The 19,936-nt window shown below is 39.6% G+C and overlaps 1 protein-coding gene and 1 pseudogene across 6 annotated transcripts in view; one reads left to right on the forward strand and one right to left on the reverse strand.

Moving 5' to 3' along the window:
- CEP83 (centrosomal protein 83) overlaps positions 1–13,385 on the reverse strand; it is a 122,743-nt gene extending 109,358 nt beyond the window's left edge. For 4 of the 6 annotated variants that reach the window (XR_011994908.1, XM_072724583.1, XM_072724581.1 and 1 more), the window contains exons 1-2: positions 12,993–13,385; positions 2,483–2,645 (exon numbers count right to left, since the gene is read on the reverse strand). The gene's annotated coding sequence lies outside the window, so the exon portion shown is untranslated. Of the gene's footprint in view, positions 1–465; positions 589–2,482; positions 2,646–12,992 lie in introns of those variants that run through there. The other 2 variants (XM_072724582.1, XM_025992231.2) reach the window with 2 other exon arrangements.
- A 4,548-nt stretch (positions 13,386–17,933) lies between these two features.
- Positions 17,934–19,407, forward strand: LOC112914917 (nuclear prelamin A recognition factor pseudogene; annotated as a pseudogene).
- The last annotated feature ends 529 nt before the right edge of the window (positions 19,408–19,936 follow it).

Below are 19,936 nucleotides of genomic sequence, written 5' to 3' on the forward strand. Positions count from 1 at the left end.
TGAGCCACCCAGGGACCCCCATGGGTTAAGCCTTTTGAACACAACTTCTGACCAATCTTTGGTTGAACACTGAGGTATGCAGACACAGGAAGCCATGTTTGAAAACATATATAAAAACCCAGTAGACATCAAGAATAACATAATACAGGGGCACCTGGGTAGTTCAGTCAGTTAAGTGTCTGCCTTCAGATATACTCATGATCCTAGGGGCCTGGGATCAAGTCTGCATCAGGCTCCTTGCTCAATAGGAAATCTGCTCCTCCCTCTGCCTCTGCCCGCACCCCCAGCTTGTGCGCGTGCTCTCTCTCCCTCTCACACACAAATAAATAAAATACTTTAAAAAAATTAAAAACAACATAATGTAGGGGAAAGAGACTTCATAAATTTAGACCAAATTACTCAACAAACAAAAAAAACCAACCTCCAAGAAAAAACCCAAAACATAGAGCTGCTTCAAAATATTACCTTAAAATCCAGTATTCAACAAAAAAATAGAATACAAGTCTTCTCAGGAAGAAAAACAGCAAACAAAAGATGTCTCTGAGTGTCTCCAGATATCCATTTTGGCACACAAAAACTTCAAAGAAGCTGTAATAAATACATTCAAAGAAACAAAAGAAAGCATCTTTAAAGAACTCAAAGAAAAGTATGATGGCAATGACTCAGATGACCAAAAATCTCAGAAAGAGAATTGCTTTTTAAAATGGAAATTCTGAGGTTGAAAGTTTACTTATTGAAATAAACTCACAAGAGAGGCTCCACAGTAGATCTGAGATGACAGAAGACAGAAATAATGAACTAGAAGATCAACAGAAAGTATCCATTCTGAAGAACACAGAGAAGAAAAATAATAAAGAGAAATGAACAGAATATCAGATTCTGTATATAAAGTGTATCAACACACATGTAATGAGAGTTCCAAAAGAGGAAGAAAGCAACAGGGGCAAAAAAAAAAAAAAAAAAAAAAAAGTTAAGAAATAATGGTTAAGGGACACCTGGATGGCTCAGGGAGTGATTCTAGGGTCTGGGATCGATCAAATCCAGCATGGGGCTCCCTGCAAGAAGCCTGCTTCTCCCTTTGCCCCTCTTCTCTGTGTCTGTCATGAATGAATGAATGAATGAATGAATGAATAAAAGAAAAAAGAAAGAGAGGGAAGGAGGGAGGAAGGGAAGAAGGAAGAGGGAGAAAGAGAGATAAAGAAAAAGAACAGCCCAAATTTGAAGAAAAGCATTAATTTACCTATTCAAGAAGCCCAGCAAATCCAACACAAACAGATCAACACCAAAACAAACTGCTGATAGACAAAAAAAATTTTTTAAATAAACAACAAAAGACAACAAACCTTAAAAGGAGCAAGAGAAAAATGACTCATCACATCAAAGGAACAATGATATGATTAACAGCTGGCACCCCATCAGAAACAATGAGGCCAGAAAAACAATGTAATTTAAACAAAAAAGCTCTCAACTAAGAATTCTGTATTCAGCAAAACAGTCCTTCAAAAATGATAGTGAAATAAAGATAAATGAAGTTTGAGAGAATCTGCTGCTCTCCAACATGATTTAGGAGAAATACTAAAGGAAGCCTGGAGACTACACCAGAAAGTAACAAATACATAGGAAAAAGAAAAATAAAGCCTGTTAAAAATTATATAGGTAAATACAAAAATTCTAGATATATAATTGTTCCCATTACTTTTCTTCACTTCTTTTAAAAAATTAGATTATATAAAGCAATAAAGTGCTAAAAAAAATAATAAAATAAAAAATAAAGTACTGTTTGGCTGGGTTTATAATATGCATAACTGCATAATATGCATGACAATAACAGAATAAAGAAAGAGGAAAAAGAGATACACTAAAGTCAAGTTTCTATAATTCATCAGAATTAAGTTAGTATCATTCTGAAGGGGGCCATAAGTGTTTATCACGAGAGCAACCAATATGAAAATAACATATTGAATGAAATGAACAGAAAAAAATGTTTCACTAAAAAATATTTAACACAAAGTTAGTAAAGGAGGAAAAGGGAGGGGGGAACATGATACAAACAGAAAATCACAAAACAGCAGATATAAATCCAACATCAACTATTATATTAAATGTGAATGGACTATACACCTCCATGCAAAAGGCAGACAACATAAGACTGAATTAACAAAAACAAGACCCAACTGTATGCAGTCTACAAGAGATATATCTTAGGTTCAAAGACATAAAAATGTTAAAATTAAAAAACAGAAAAAATATATACTATGTAAACAGTAACTGTAAGAAAGCTAGAGTAGCTATAGAACTAAAAAGACAAAACCGAATTTAATACAAGAAATGTTACTTAAGGCAAAGAGGATTTTTTCATAATGATGAAACAGTCATGACAACAGGGAGACATAATAATTATAAGTCATACACATCTAACAACAAAACTCCAAAATACATGGAAGCAAAAAAGTAAAACTAAAAAGAAAAATAGAGGGGGCACCTGGGTGGCAGAGTTGGTTAAGCGTCTGACTCTTGGTTTCAGCGCAGGTCATGATCTCAGGGTCTTGAGATAGAGATCCACATCCAGTTCTGTGCTCAGCGTGGAGTCAGCTTGGGATTCTCTCTCTTCTTCTCTGCCCTTCCTCCCCACGCTCACTCACTTGCTAATAAATAAATTAAAAAGACAGAGAGAGAGAGAGAGAGAGAGAGATGTGCCTGGGTGGCTCAGTCAGGTAAGCATCTGCCTTTGGCTCAAGTTAGGATCTTAGGGTCCTGGGATTGAGCTCCACATCAGCCTCCCTGCTCAGTGAGGAGTCTGCTTCTTCCTCTCCCTATGCCCCTTCCCCTGCTCATGGCTTTTTCTCTCTCTCCCTCCCTAATAAATAAACTCTTTTTAAAAGAGAGAGAGAAATAGACAATGCAACAAAATTAGCTGCAGAATATAATGAATGATAGAAAAAGAAAATCTGCAAGGATACAGAAGACTTGACAAACACTATCAATGAACTTTAAATAACTGACAGTATAAACTGCAGAATACGTATTCTCTTCAAATACACATAAAACATTCCATCTAATACACCATATGCTGGGCCACAAAATAAATCTCTGTAAATTTAAAAATACTGAAATCATGAAAAGTACCTTATTTGATCCCAATAGAATCAGAGACCCACAAGAGAAAGAAAACTGGGAATACTCCCAAATACTGGTAAATTCAACAACAAACTTCTAAATAACCCATGGGTCAAAGAAATCACATGGAAAAATTAAATATATTTGAATTGAATAAAAACAAAAAGTGTATCAAAATGTATGGAAGGTAATTAAATCACTGCTCAGAGAGAAATTTATAGCTTTAAACAACTATCGGAAAAGAAGAAGGTCACAAATCAACAATCTAAGCTTCCACCTTAGGAAACAAGTGGGTGGAAAGAACACACTAAGCCTAAAGCAAGCAGAACAAAAAGACAAAAAAAAAAAAAAAAATGTTAGAGTGGAAATCAAACAGAAAATAGAAAGAATAGAAGTAATCAAATAAAAGTTACTTTTTTAATTTATTTTTTTGATAAATTTTTTTGATAAATGGGGAGCAGAGGGTGAGAGAATCTTAAGCGGAATCTTAAGCAGACTGCGCTGAGCTCAATCTTACTGCCCAACCACCTGAGCTGACACCAAGGGTTGGACACTCAACCAACTGTGCCAGCCAGGCACCCCAAAAGTTGGCTCATTAAAAAGATCAATGGAACTGACACACTTAGATTTACCAGATTTTACCAGACACACTAGATTTACCAGAAAATAGAGAAAGGATGTAAATTACCAAAATAAGGAATGAGAGAACATTACCAACCTTAGAGTAACTTAAAAGACCATTTTAAAAATACAAAATTTTTATCAACAAATTAAATAATTAATATGAAGTGAACTAGTTCCTAAAAAGCACACATTATCAAAACTCAAAAAGAAACAGAATATCAAATGGAACTGTAAACAAGCAAGTTAACTGAATTAGTAATTAAAAATCTTCCCACAAAGAAAAGCCCAGGCCCATACAGCTCTATAGGTAAATGCTATCAAATAGTTAAATAGCAATCCTTAGGAAACTATTTCAGAAAATATAGAAGGGGAAAACACCATCCTTCAATGAGCCCACTGCTGTCCTTATACCAAGTTGGATAAAGGCATCACAAGAAACTAATAGACTAATATTGCTCATGAATATAAACACAAAATTCCTTAATAGAATCTAGGCAAACCAAATTTAGCAACATATAGAAGATACATGTTATGTGTATGTATGTATATAGTACAACTGAGTGAAACTTATCCCAGGAATACAGAGTTGAGTCAACCTCTGAAAATCAATTATTGTAATACATCATATTAACAGAATAAAAGACAAAATCCATTATGATCATCTCATTGGATGCAGCAGGGAAAATCTAACAAAATCCAACACACATTCACAATTAAAAACTCAACAAATTAAAACAAAATGGAACTTCCTCAATCTAATAAAGGGCATCCACAGAGAACCTACACTTAACATTACACATAATAGTGAAAATCTTACATGCTTCCCCCTGAAGACCAGGAGCAATGCAATGCATTCCCAATGCTTATTACATCTTACTGAAGGATCTAGCCCATACAACAAAGTAAAAATGAATGTATTAACATCCAGATTGCAAAGATCTGATCTTATTAAACATGTATGTTGAGCAGCCCAGGTGGCTCAGTGGTTTAGTGCCGCCCTGATCCTGGAGACCCAGGATCGACTCCCACATCGGCCTCCCTGCATGAAGCCTGCTTCTCCCTGCGCCTGTGTCTCTGCCCCTGTCTCTCTCTCTGTCATGAATAAATAAATAAAATCTTAAGAAAAAAAAACATATATGTTGAGACAATATTAAAAAATTAAGTGTGCGACGCCTGGGTGGCTCAGTCAGTTCAGTGACCAACTCTTGATTTCTGCTCAGATCATGATCTTAGGGTTGTGAAATCCAACCCCACCTTAGGCTCTGTGTTGTGTGGGGAGCCTGCTTGAGATTTCCTCTTCTTTTCCCCGCTGCCCCTGTCTCACCCCCCCCTCCTCGCCTCAGCCGGCACCCCTGCCTCACCCTGCCGGCCCACTGCATCCCCGTGCCCCTTCACAGACTCTGGAAAAAAAAAAAAATTGCCTTTCTATACAATGAATAATTTAAGTCAAATTACAGAAATTCTACTCCCAATATCAAAAATTCTAAATTCTTCAGAATAAATTTAATGAAAGTATAAAATACATAAACTGAAAACTAAAAAAACATTGTTGAAAAAATTAAAAAACTAAAAAACAGAGAGACATCACATATTCATGGATTGGAAGACTCTTAAATTGGCAATCTTTCCCACACTGCTCTATGGGTTCAAAGCAAATCATCAAATCACAACAAATGTTTTTTGTAGAAATTTACAAGTGGGTCCTAAATTTTGTATGTAAATAGAAAGAATCTAGAATCCTTTTTGAAAAAGTTGGAAAGATTTACACTACCCATTTTGGTTTTTTCTTTGAAGTTTTATTTGTATTTCTTTTTCTTGAGTAAATGTGGGGCTCAAACTCACGACCCCATGATCAAGAGTTGCATGCTTCACTGAGCCAGCCAGGCACCCCTACACTACCCATTTTGTAACTTACTGTAATACTACAGTTATCAAGACAGTGTAGTACTGGAGTAAAGATAGGAATATAAATGGTTAGAATTGGAAAGAGACTCTAGAAATAAATCCTTATGTTAAAAGCAACTGAATTTTTTTTTTTTTTTTAAACAAAGGTGTCAATATAATTCAAAGGAAAAAGAACAGCCTTTTTAACAAATGGTGCTAGGGCAACTTGGCATCCATTTGGCATCAGAAAAATTTAAAAAACTTAAACCATACACAAATGTTAATTCAATATGGACCCTAGATCTAAATGAAGGAGCTAAAAGTAAACAGAGGAGAAAATCTTTGTGATCTTGGATAAAGCAAAAAGTTCTTAAACATATCAAAATCATAAACTGTAAAACGAAAAAATTATAAACTTGACTTCATTAAAAATCTCTGTACTTCAAAAACACAAGTATAAGAAAAAATAAGCCACAGACTGGGAGAAAATCTTTGTAAATATGTCTATAATAAAAGATGTTAGCCCAGAATATATAAAGAACTTTTACAACTCAATAATAAAACAAAAACGCCTAACTAAAAAAAAAAAAAAAAAAAAAAAAAAAAAATGGGCAAAAGGTTTGAATAGAATTCCACCAAAGATGACCTATAAAAAGCTAAGAAGCACAGGAAAAACTCAACATCATTCTATTTTGGGAAATGCAAATTAAAATCAGAAGTAGAATTTTGGGAGCCCACATCCCCTATGTTGTTCAAAAGTCAACCATATACTCTTTCTCTGTTATGATGCTAAGCAAAGATTTGACCTAGCCCCATTTGCAAGTTCAGATCTTTGCAGAGAGCATCTTTGTATAGATGGGTTTACATTTATAGTTCTATACAATGTTTCTTGACAATTTCCATTTAATCAATAACTAAATGTGATACGCATTCCTCCCTTGGCTTCCAAGATTCTACCCTTCTCTGGTTTTCCTCCCTACCCTTTCTCCACTTACTCATTACATGCAGATATCCACCAGCCTTCTTCTGATTCCACATATTGTCCCTAGAAATCCCATCTACACCCAAGATCTGAACTCCCACTATTGCTGATGACCTCTGACTTTCTAATTCAGAGAAACCTCTCCCTAGTTTTACTTGACTGATTAACTCCCTCCAGGCTAGCTTTAATACTTCTGTTTACTCTCAGATTACATTTACATAATTCTAATCTGGCATTTAATTATAATGTATTCTCTGCAGTTCTAGGTCAGGTATCCTTCCGATATGCCACCAAACACACAGTCATTTATCTTTATAGCGTTTTCCAATTTATATTACAAATAATTATATATACAAAAAAACCAACAAATAATTATATGTAAATTATAAATAACCATTTTCTCCCACAGGCACTGCTTGAGACTTGGCACTACTTCTTATTCACAATCTTCTCAGTACCTAATATAGGGCAAGACCCATGACAGGCACTCTAAAATAAGCAGAAGAAACAAAATGTGCTTTAAATTGTAAACATGCAGGGCACCTGAGGGGCACAGTCAGTTAAGTGTCCGACTCTTGGTTTCAGCTCAGGTTGTGATCTCAGAGTCAGTCATGAGATTAAGCCCCATGTCAGGTTCTGCACTCATTGCGAAGTCTACTTAAGACTCTTTCTCTCACCCTCTGCCACCCCACCCCCAATGCACATATACATGGGCACTCTAAAATAAATAAATATTTTAAAAATAGATGAAAAATAAATTGTAAACATACAACTCTGAAAAAAACTTTCAGGAATTTATTTTTTGAAAAGAGAAAACAGGCCAAGAAAGATTAAGTGACTCAGTCAATTCTTCGTCTCCTGAATCATAGTTCTCATCCCTCAAAATCATAATGTCTATTAGTCGTGCTTACTGATCTAAGTTTCCAATGAACCTCCAGAAGTAACATAAAAATACTATTTTAAAAAAATTTTTTTAGAGGGATGCCTGGGTGGCTCAACGTTGAGGGTCTGCCTTTGACTCAGGGCGTGTTCCCGGGGTCCCAGGATCAAGTCCCACACTGGGTTTCCTATATGGAGCCTGCTTATCCCTCGCCTGTGTCTCTGCCTCTTTTCTCACACTCTGTCTGTCTCTCATGAATAAATGAATGGAATCTTTATTTTTTTTTAAAGATTTATTTATTTATGAAAGACACAGAGAGAGAGAGAGAGAGGCAGAGACACAGGCAGAGGGAGAAGCAAGCTCCATGCCGGGAGCCCGATGTGGGACTCGATCCTGGGACTCCAGGATCGCGCCCTGGGCCAAAGGCAGGTGCCAAACCGCTGAGCCACCCAGGGATCCCCTAATGGAATCTTTAAAGAAAAAAAAAAACACTATTTAGAGAAGAATTGCATCCACCCCAGCTCTTGCTAGCTATATCAGTTGTAGAGAACTCTGATGCTAATTTTTACTTAATAGTTTTTCTGCCCAAAATAGGCTAATCTTTAACTGAACCAATCTTTTCACATATCCTTCATATACATTACACACCTGTATGTGAAAAATAATGTGCAAGTAATAATTTGTCAGCACTCCAAAAGTACGTAATTATATTGTATGCTCTATAAGTTAACAATAAAAATATGATTCAGATGAGAAAAAACACTGAATATGAACACAAAAGACAAGCACTTCAACTTTATCATGAAAATCCCCATAGTCCATTGCTAATGTTTTCAGTGGTTGCTATGTTATCCTGCAAATGTGTTACTGGGCAACAACTCAGAAGCTAGGACAGCAAGCTTACTAAAAAACAAATGATTCAAACCACGATTTATAAAAATACTGAGACTCTATTTTTTTATAGCTTTAAATGAAGCAATTTTGTCATAAGCATCAGATACATAATTTACAGCAAGACTACAAAAATTATCTAAAATTTATTTAAAGACATATTTTCATAGTGATAGGCACTTTCCAAAAGGAAATGGATAGGTTTAGGTTCTTCCCAACTCTATGAATTTTAATGCAAAAGAAATTTGAAGTTATGAGGCACCTGGGTGGCTTAGTGGTTGAGCATCTGCCTTTGGCTCAGGTTGTGATCCTGGGGTACTGGAATCAAGTCCTACACCAGGCTTCCTGCAGGGAGCCTGCTTCTCCCTCTGCCTGTCTCTGCCTCTCTCTCTGTGTATCTCTCATGAATAAATAAATAATATCTTAAAAAAAAGAAAAAGAAAAATTTGAAGTTATAATATACGGAAACTAATTAACTGGGCACTTCTTGCTTAATTTCTTTACTACTGGATTACATCTCAGTTAAACTTAAAAAAGAAAAAAAAAAAAAGCTAGACTAGTTTGACTACACAGTCTGTGATCTCTCCGTGACACACAGAGGCAGCCCCAATGGAAAAATAAAACTCAAGACAACTGCTACTTTATTAGGGCCAAATCAAAGTACTGACATAATTCATAAATAAGTCTTGACCAGAAAAAAAGTAAAATGGAAAGGGGTAAGTAAAATGGGAAGATAGGCAGAGAAAAATTATACAAGGGAGGTAGAGGAGAGAGTTGGAGGAAGTTTCTTTAAAATTAAGATTCTATTAAGGAAGAACCAGGAAACTGATCGAACTCCCCAAGCCCACTTGAGAGTAGTGCCAGCATTCCTGAGGGAGTCCTTACTGCTAATATTGTCACGGGAAATTCTCAAATATCACACTTTCTAGGAATACAATCCTTCCTTCCAATTCCAATGAATTCCCACTCTTTAATCCCCTTCCTTATGGTTTACAGTTGCTCTTCCTCTCTGTTACTCTCTCAAAAGATTTTCGTTTACTTCTACTACACTATGGAAGGGGGGGAAAGGGCAAATGCACATTCCTCATCTCTAAGAAACATTTATTCAGCAACTTCCATTTGGAAGATACTAAGGATACAGCTCATTGAGATCTGGTGTTCTGACCCTAAGGAGCTTACAATCTACTTAGGAAGGTGAAGCATATACACAAAAATGATAAAATGCAATATGAAGTGTAAGTATCAGATGAGAATGATGAGTATGATGAATAAAAACATTCTATAGGATTTCAGAGATGAAGAAGTTCAGAACATATTACCCTAAAATATGCCATTTTGGTGTACTGATTGAGTTAGACACTTGAGAAACAACAGGTGCAAAAGGGGCATTCTGTCCTTCCTTGTTCCCCCTGAAAAACAGAAGATAAAAATCCCAGAAGAAAAAAAAAAAAAAAAAAACCCTGTACCAGGAGTAAAGAAAACATTCTTATCACCAGAGATGGGGAATCAAAGCTGAGAAATCTGTACAAACAAGCCTTATTAAACTAACCTTTATCTTCCTAGTCACTTCTCCACAATTTACTACTCAGCAGAAATCTCTTTGTCTTTTTCACAAATTTATTGTTTCTTTATCTAAAAGGTATAAAAGGGGATCCCTGGGTGGCGCAGCAGTTTGGCGCCTGCCTTTGGCCCAGGGCGCGATCCTGGAGACCCAGGATCAAATCCCACGTCGGGCTCCCAGTGCATGGAGCCTGCTTCTCCCTCTGCCTGTGTCTCTGCCTCTCTCTCTCTCTCTCTCTGTGACTCTCATAAATAAATAAAAATTAAAAATAAATAAATAAATAAATAAATAAATAAATAAATGGTATAAAAGCTTTCTGCTCTCATCACTTCATTGTCATTCAGGAGTCTTCATTCTCCTGTGAAGGCCCCCAAGCGCATGTAAAAAAAAATTTTTTTTAATTGTGTGCTTTTCTCTGTCAATGTGTCCTATGTCATTTAATTCATAGGCCAGCTAGACACTTAGAGAGTAGAGAACTCTTCCTCTCTTACAGAGATTATGGTGAAGTTAAACTTTATGGAAAAGATACAATTCAGATTTTAGGAAAGAAGGGAAAAATCAGGTAGGAAGAATGACTTAGAAGAAAGGGTGACAGCATGAATAGGTTTAGAGGATAGTGAGGAAATCAGCCTGGACACAATATAGTTTTCCTACGAAGAACATGAACAGGTAAAGGCAGAGAGGAGATTTTGAAGAGCTCTGATTAAGAAATGTGAATTCTAGTCCGAAGGGAAGAGTACCTCAGGAAACTTTTTACAGATACATACACACATTCTCTAAAAGTACACAAAGATTAGACAATTTGAAAAAAATCACTGAACGTAATATATTATGGATGACAAAGTTAAAATAAAACTCATTTACTTTAGGCAGAGGCAGTACCTAGAGAAAGCGCGCGCGCGCACACACACACACACAAAAGGATTCTGACAATTAACTAATCTTTCTGTTAAGATGTCCTTCATTTCGGGCACCTGGGTGGCTCAGTGGTTGAGCGTCTGTTTGCCTTTGGCTCAGGTCATGATCCCGGGGTCCTGGAATCAAATCCCACATCAGGCTCCCCACAGGGAGCTTGTTTCTCCCTCTGCCTGCGTCTCTGCTTCTGTGTGTCTCTCATGAGTAAATAAATAAAATCTTAATAAATAAATCTTTAAAAAAAAAAAAAAGACTTAATTCCATTTCATTCATTCTTCTAAGCTTCTTGAATTAGAACTTTCCATGACAAAATGCTGACTTTGGATTACTAAGAATTTATCACACAACATGAGCCATTCTTGATTTTTCTTCTCTTCTTGTCTTGTCCAACTCTTGAATATTTCATTACTTCAATATTAGCATGTGGAAAAGAAAAAGGGGGAGGAGACTAAAATGAAGTCAATGGATTTTTGCAAAGTAGTTAGACATGATGTAAAGAACATTAAACTTCAAGTTCCAATTCTCATTACCAATAGCTTGATTTCAAAGAAGTCTTTCAGTCTCATAGTGTCTCAAATGTTCTCCCCTCTTTTCTTACATACTTACTTAACATGTTATAGCACTCAAAAAATATCATGAAATTATGCTCTGAAAACTACATGCCATATAGTCATACAAATTATATCATTAAGGGTTCAATGGGTGGAGAAAAGAGTGAGGTTATTGGCTCCACCAGGGCTTTAAAAACCACTTGCAGATATAGTGTTTCAACCTCCCAATGTGCTATGTAATCCTAAATTAGTATTATTCTATTATCAGAAAAATTCCTGAATATAACCTGCACACTTCATCTGGTTAGAAAATATTCAAAAAAAAAGAACACCGGACAAGCACTGTCCCAAGTTACCAAAGGGTAACTCAAATCCATTTGCAACTCTCTGGAGACTCCTGTATGACACTGAAATTCAAAACATTCTAGTAATTCCACACGAAATGAATTTGAAATCAAACCGCAGTACAGAAGGTGTGTATTAACTGTAACCACCTACAGGCTAAACCCAAGAATTTACAAAATTCTGAATCCAGATAATTGCAGGATAGATACGTTTAATTATATTCTAGTTGAATATTCGACTTGTTTACGGAGATGTTGCTTGGTAACAGAAGCACTGCTTTAACAACCTACTTGGTTTTAGACCTACTCAAGCATTTTGTGCTCCTAGCTTAAACACTTTCAACTATAACATATATAAGAAATCAAGAACAAGTTTCCTGCCGTCCTAGACACCTCTGAGATTTTAATGAAACGGCTTCATAATCACAACTAATATAACTGTAACTGAAGACTCTAAAAATACTTGGCATTTTTAAGAGCTAAGGGGCCATTCATTGTGGTCAAAAGCTAGTCAGTAAGGATTCATTAAAATATGTCCATTTAAACCAGGCATTCAGGGATCCCTGGGTGGCTCAGCGGTTTAGCTGAGCTCAGGGCGCGATCCTGGAGTCCCGGGATCAAGTCCCGCGTCGGGGTCCCAGCATGGAGCCTGCTTCTCCCTCTGCCTGTGACACACTCTGCCTCTCTCTATGTCTATCACAAATAAATAAATAATTCTTTTTTAAAAAATAAAATAAATAAACCAGGCATTCATTTACACAGTCTAGACGTTATCTCTGAGATGACTGCCAATGTCTGCGGGGTTATGGAAAACGGCAGCACAGTTTTCCATCACAGATTAAACTGGTGGTACCACCACGCGTTCAACCAGTTAGTAAAGTGTCTGCACGAGCATCACGCCGGGGTCCATCCCAAAGCTCCCTAAAGGGGCGCCTGGCTGGCTCAGGAGGAGCACGCACTCTTGATGTCCTCTTCATCTGCGGGTGGGGAGTTCCAGCCCCACACTGGGGGGTAGAGATAACTTACATAAACTTCAAAAAAAAAATTTTTTTTAAACCTCCATAAAGAGTTTCACGTGCACTTAATTGGCCACAGAAGAGGTTTCACGACCTACGTCTCTAACTCTCCCTCCAATTCCTCTACAGGAAAAGTAACAACAAAACAATTCAAGGGCAAGAGGTGAAGACGGAGCTTTACCAAAACTACAGACAAGCCCGCGCCCGCCTCCAAGGAGGTCACGTACCAGACTCACACGCGTGAAGCTTCAGGGCGCCCGGGGCCGGGGCCGCGCCTGCCGCCGCGGAACACCTGCGCCGCTCCGACCGCGGGCACTGGGGGCAGGGACGCGGCGCCCCCGCGGGGTGCGGGCCCGGCCGGCGGCCGCGGCGGCGCGGGCTGAAGAGGAGGGCCGAGCGCGCCCCGGGGCTCGCGACTCCAGGGAAATCGGAGGTATCCCGGGAGAGCTCCGAGGGCGGAAAGGGCGGCGGCGGAGAGCAGCTTCGCGCCGCCTCGGCGGACGGGCCTTCTCGGGGCAGCGAGGCAGCCCAGGAGCCGCCGACAGGCCCGCCCGCCGCCCCTCCAGCCCAGGGAGCGCACCGGGTCCCGAGTCCTAAGAGCGCGCCAGGCAGGAAGTCCCGCCCCCACGCCGACGTCACCGACGCCGCGGACGCCGGCCGCGACTCGCGACCGTTAGAGGGAGGAGGCGAGCGGAGCCGCGGCGGGAGCGGCGGGGGCGCCACTGCGGAGGCTCGCGGCGCGCAGACTCCCCCGCGCCCGAGGGAACCCGGCGCTGGCTTCAGCGAGCAGAGTGACGGGCGCGGGGGAGCGGGCGGCCGGTCCCCCTGGCCTCCGGGCACCCCCGTCGCACTCTTCCCCCCTCGGGGGCTCCGGGGAGGCCCTGCCGCCGCCGTCCCGCCTTCGTCCCCGATCGCGCGCATTTAAGGGTCGCGAGGCGCCTGCTGCCCCGTCAGCCTTGCGGCCTCCGCCCCGCGGCGCCGTCGGCTCAGCTGGCCGGGCGGACGCGGCCCGCCCCAGACGGCTCACCTGGCTGCCTCAAGCCAGGGCCCGCTCGGGGGACTTCGCGAGCTGGCCGTCCTGAGGGCGTTAAGCAGAGCTGGAAGAGAAGGTAGCAGTTTCTTGAGAGCATCCCTTAACATGCCAAGGGCTGAAGTGAGGTCGGGCCTTCAGCCGTTAAGGATCCGTCGTAAAAGACAAGCGCGCGCTCTTTGCCGCCTTTGTCCCAGGGTCCTGGTTCGGGGTTCGGGTTCTCCCTGCTTTGTCAAGCACAGCTTAGTTCTCACCCGGGCTCTAGTTGCAATTAGAAAGGCAACTGGGTTGGGACCTCTTCTGCTGAAAGGAGGAAGGAGAAGCCATTTCGATGGGACTGTAAGTTGGGCCATGTGGAGTGTCAACGCATGGATGACAAAGACGTGGGGAGGCAGGATCAGTGAAGGGAAGGTAGAATCCAGAGCCCAGCTGCTGTGCCAAGTAGCTCGCATTTGCTGAGCGCTTGGGTATCAAGTACCAGAGCCCTTTTTCATGTCATGTTATTTGACCCTAAAGCAGGGTTATTATCATTTTCTCGACTTCACCACTTTACCCAGAGCCGTTACTGGTAAGTATTGAAGCCAGGGAGCCTGGACTCCAGAAGTCTCGGTGGTAATCAGTAAACTGTATGCTACAAATCACTGCCAAGTGAGAAAAAAAAAAGGTTATCTCGGGGCAGCCCAGGTGGCTCAGCGGTTTAGCACCTGTCTTCGGCCCGGGGTGTGATCCTGGGGACCCGGGATCGAGTCCCACGTTGGGCTCCCTGCATGGAGCCTGCTTCTCCCTCTGCCTATGTCTCTGCCTCTCTCTGTTTCTCATGAGTAAATAAAATCTTTAAAAAAAAAAAAAAGGTTAGCTGAGAAATAACCAACGGAGACAGGCTTTTTAGCTCCTTTCTCAAATAAATACCAGATGAATCAAAAACTTAAATGTAAAGAATGAAGCCATAAAAATACTACAAGAAAATCAAGGTGAACATCTTTATTTATTTTTTATTTATTCATAGAGACAGAGACAGAGAGAGAGGCAGAGGCACAGGCAGAGGGAGAAGCAGGCACCATACAGAGAGCCCAACGTGGGACTCGATCCAGGGTCCCCAGGATCACGCCCCGGGCTGCAGGCGGCGCTAAACCGCTGCGCCACCGGGGCTGCCGAAGGTGAATATCTTTATAATCTTGAGCTGAGAAAGGCCTTTGGTAAGTATGAAATGAGACTCAGAAGCCATAATGGACAAAAAACTGATAGAAATTAACCTCATGAAAATTGTAATCTTATACAAATTGTAATCTGCACACAAATAATGAACCAATGGAAGATACATTTGTATCATGTGGAAAGAGAAAGAAAAATATTCCTGCTATACAAAGAGCTCATAGAATGTCAATTTTAAGGGGCGCCTGGATTGCTCAGTCAGTTAAGCATCCAACTTAGACTATTTTGGCTCATAATGATTTTAGGATTGTGAAACCCACCCCTGCATCCTGCTCTGTGCTCAGTGCAGTCTGGTAAGACTTTCCCCCCTTTTCCTCTGCCCCTCTCTCCTATGCTAGTGGGTGTGTGTGCATGCTATGTGCTCTCTTCTCTCTCAAATCAATCTTCAATTTTTTTAAAGTATCAATTTTTAAAAACATTATCAAAGGAAATCAATAGGACATTTTTAAACTAAGAAAAACAAACATCTAATTAAATGAAAAGATGCTCAACATTCCAAACAGATCCTCTTTGTCCATCCGGGTACATAGAGATACGTGGTTACAATTGCTATTGTGCACTATTGATGGTAAGGTTGAAATTGGGACAGTCTTACTTACCAAAATTTCATTAGTCTTTGCCCCAAAATCTCATTTCCCAGCCCATTCATTCTAAGGAAAAAAGCAAAGTAAACGTTCACATGGAAATTTCTCACTCCCTTTTTGTAATTGGTGTTTTTAGAAACAACAACAAAAAAAAAGTGCCATCACTAGGATGCTATTTAAATTACAGTGCATGTGGACATGGAATACCTAAAGCCATCAGAAACAATGATGAAAATATTCACATGAAATACATTAATAACATATAGGTTCCCCCCCCATAAAAGAATATAAATTAGCAGAAGCAGTGTCATCTTGGCACAAATATATATGTGGATATAAATGTACAAAAAGATCTAGAAAGATGTTGCCCAAAATGGAAATGGTTTTTATTTTGTCTTTTTTATCATTTGAATTTTTTATTTATTTTTTATATTTTTTATTTATCGTTTGAATTTTTTTATTTATTTTTTATTTTTTTTATTTATTGGAGTTCAGTTTGCCAACATATAGCATAACACCCAATGCTCATCCTGCCAAGTGCCCCCCTCAGTGCCCATCACCCAGTCATCCCAACCCCCTGCCTACTTCCCCTTCCACTACTCCTTGTTCATTTCCCAGAGTTAGGTGTCTCTCATGTTTTGTCACCCTCATTGATATTTTCACTGTTTTCTCTCCTTTCCTTTTATTCCCTTTCACTAATTTTTATATTCCCCAATCATTTGAATTTTTAAAATAAAGTACATAATATTTTTACCAAAATTTGTTTTATTTTTAATTAAAGATATGTCAGTGAAACGGCAGCCAGTTGACTGTAGATGCCCAGTCAGAGGTAGAGGTAGAGGACCATTGGTCAGGTAGAGGACCAATGTGAAATAATTATATCTGAGATCTAAATCCTCGGGTTTTTAAGTGTCCATAAATTTGATTATATTAATTTACCTCAAGTTAGCCAAATGTAACTCATCACTTGGACATCATGATTCTGACTTCTTAAATTGGACAGTGTATCTTTCCTGTTGTTTGCTGTTTACCTCTCATGGTATTTGTCACACTGCATTAGAATTCCCTCTTTCTGTCACTAGACTGTATGCTCCTACAATATATTCTTTTCCATATGTTATATATTTATTTTGCCCTGATTCATTGTCATCTACTTTATTTTTGTATGCATAAATTTTAATTTTAATGCAGTCAAAATAATGAATTATACAGATATTACAGGGATAGTTCAACAATTTTATGCCAATAATTTGACAACTCAAATGAAATGGACAAATTCCTGAAAAGAATACAAAAAAACTGACACAAGAAGAAAAAGAAAAGCTAAATTGGATGAGTATCCATTAAAGAAACAGAATTTCTAATAAACTTTCCCACAAAGAAAATTCAAGGGCCAGATGGGTTCACCAGTAAATTTTGTCAGACTTTTAAAGAAGATAAAACACTAACCCTAAATATTTCAGAGAATAGAGCAAGAATGAACACTTCGAAACTCATTTTATGACACCAATATAATCCTGATATCAAAACTTGACCAGGACATTTTACAAGAAAATTACAAACCTCATGAATATAGACTTTAAAATTCTTAATGAAATATTGGCAAATTGAACCTTGCAATATAAAGGGTAAAATCCCAAGGAAGATGCAGTTTAACATTGAAAAGTCAGCGTAATTCACCACATTAACAGAATGGAAAAGAAAAATAAAATATTGATCTCCGTAAATGCAGAAAAATCTGACAATTCAAACCCATTCATGTTAAAATACTTAAAGCAAGTTAAGTATAGAAGGGAACTTCCTCAGTGTGACAACAATCATCTTTAAAAAAAAATGTAATGGTGAAATATTAAATTTTTTTCTCTTAACATTAGGAGAACATAATGTTTACTCTCACCACTTCTATTCAGGGTTATGTTGAAGGTCCCAATTAGTGTAATAATAAGAAAATGCATAAAGATCAGAAAAACTTGGACTTCCTGATTTCAAAACTTAAAACAAAACTACAGTAATTAACACAAATGTACTGCCAAAAACATGTATCAGTGAGATGTAATTCAGAGTCCAGAAATAATACCTTTATATTTATGGTCTATTGACTTTTGACAAAGGTGCCAAGATAATTCAATAGGGGAAAGAATAGTCTTTTCAAAAAGTGATGATGTTGGGAAAACATAGAGAAGAATGAACTTGAATCCCTATACATATACAAATGTTATGATACGTCAAAGACCTAAATGTAAGAGCTAAAAACTCAGAAGAAAACATAGCCATAAATCTTCATGGCATGGCAATGCCTCACCAAAATTTAAAAATTTTGTGCTTCAAAGAACACTATCAAGAAAGTGAAAAGACTGCATTTCCTGGTGCTCCTCTCAGGCCAAACCTTGGCCCCCAACCTTCCCCATTTCAGATGAAGTGAGTGCTCTACATGTGGAAGAAGAGAAAATTCCATAAGTTAGCTGATGCGAAGGCATTTCTGAGTAACTGGTGCGTGACAGCTGTGTGACTGTGGAGAAAGGGATCTAGGTTTCCCAGCAGAACACCAAGGACTACTTTTGAGTTCTGAACCTTAAGAACTCTGATTCTCTCTCAAATCAATCTTCTGGCACAAGGTTCTGGCAGTGTTGGTGTGTCCACAGTCTCTGCCTTATTTTGCTGCCTAATTCCACCTCAGTGTGACTGATGCTTTCAGAAGACTCTGTGGCTTCCTCAAAAGTCTTGGGGGTGTGCACTGTCTTTGATACAGCAATAACTAGATTTAAGCATCCTGGAGAGTCAGAAGGATCTGTGCCTTGATGCCACCAAGCACAATAAGGAAGAGCTTGAGTGTTACCCAAGCTCACCTCCACCTGTCCAGGCTGGGCCCCATATTCGGAACATAGGCTGGGCTACCCTTGTCACCCTTCCAACTCTACACCACCAACTCTCCCCAGCAGATCATGGGCTCCCTGGTGAAGGATTACTTCGCCAGATGGCAGAACCTATCCCCAGACAAGATTTTCCACGTTATTGTGGCCCCTTGCTACAACAATAAACTGGAGGTCCTCTGAGAAGATTTTCCCACAGCTTCACATGGTTCCCTGGGTGCTGACTGCATATTAACCTCAGGTGAAATTTTTCAGATAATGGAGGAGAGTGACCTCTTGGTGAAAAGACACTGCCATGTACACTCTGTTTGTAGGCCTGAAGGAAAAGATGAGGCACCATGATGGAGCCAGCTCCAGCAGGTACCTGGCACACATCTTCAGGCACGCAGCCAACCAGCTGTTTAATGAGGATATGAGGGAAGTCACCTGCCACATCCCGAGGAACAAAGACTTGCAGGAGGTTATCTTTGAAAAGAATGGGTAGGTTCTGTTATGCTTTGCTGCTGTGTACTGCTTTCAAAACATCCAGGATGGTTCTGAAACTGAAGAAGGGCAATTTGTCATACCACTTGGTAGCAGTGCTTGCCTGGACCAGAGGATGTTTAAATGACGGAGGCCAAGCCCAGACCAAGGATGGGCATGCAGACAAGGTGCTGCCATGGCAGATGGAAGGCATACACACTGATATCCCCATGCAGCCCCCTAGACCAGTGCCCACATACAGGAGCTATGCCAGGAGTAGCTAAACAAAGCCAACTGCCCCAGACTCCAAGAAGTTGTGCACACAATGTACCAGGGCCCAGGGCTTGCTTCCATCAGCTGAGACATCAAGTGGTAAAGGTCAAGAAGGCTGGGAGGCAGGTCCTATTAGCTGCCCGAAGAGGGAAGAGCAGCTGAGTGTGGGCATCACACAGTGGAGGAAAACCGCTCAGCTTCTCAGTTATTACTTTGGTTTTTCAGAATTCTCCACACCCTATTTGTTCATGGCTCCCTCATTCAGTTTGATATGGTGCTATCTTTGTAATAATACGTGACTGGAATAATTTAACATAAGAGAAGCACTGCCCCATGTTAAGTATCCTTTTAGCTTAAGACTGAAAAACATCCCGAAGAACAAAAATGAAAACAGATTACTATCTTTTAGGCTTAAAAAAAAAAAATCCAAAAAATGTCCTGTGAAGAGCTAAGACCCCAGAAGTCCAGATTCATGTGCCTCAGAAAGATTTGATGTGGAAATTAAGACAAGATGCAAGCAGGTTGCAGGGTTAGTGGTGCTACAGTCCACAGTCTGCCTGATTAGGCTCTTATTTTTAATCAATTATGTTATTCTTGAAAATATTTTTGCTAGAATATGAATAAATTGCAACCTTTTGGAATCAGGGGCTCATATACAAATCTAGATTTCCAGCTTTTCTGGCAACAGTGGGTCACGTTCTTCAGTGCTGTGGTTGCCAGAGTGCAGTAGTAGCCTCCTC

Source organism: Vulpes vulpes, chromosome 10 (genome assembly GCF_048418805.1).
Source record: "Vulpes vulpes isolate BD-2025 chromosome 10, VulVul3, whole genome shotgun sequence".
In the NCBI taxonomy this organism is placed as follows: Eukaryota; Metazoa; Chordata; class Mammalia; order Carnivora; family Canidae; genus Vulpes; species Vulpes vulpes.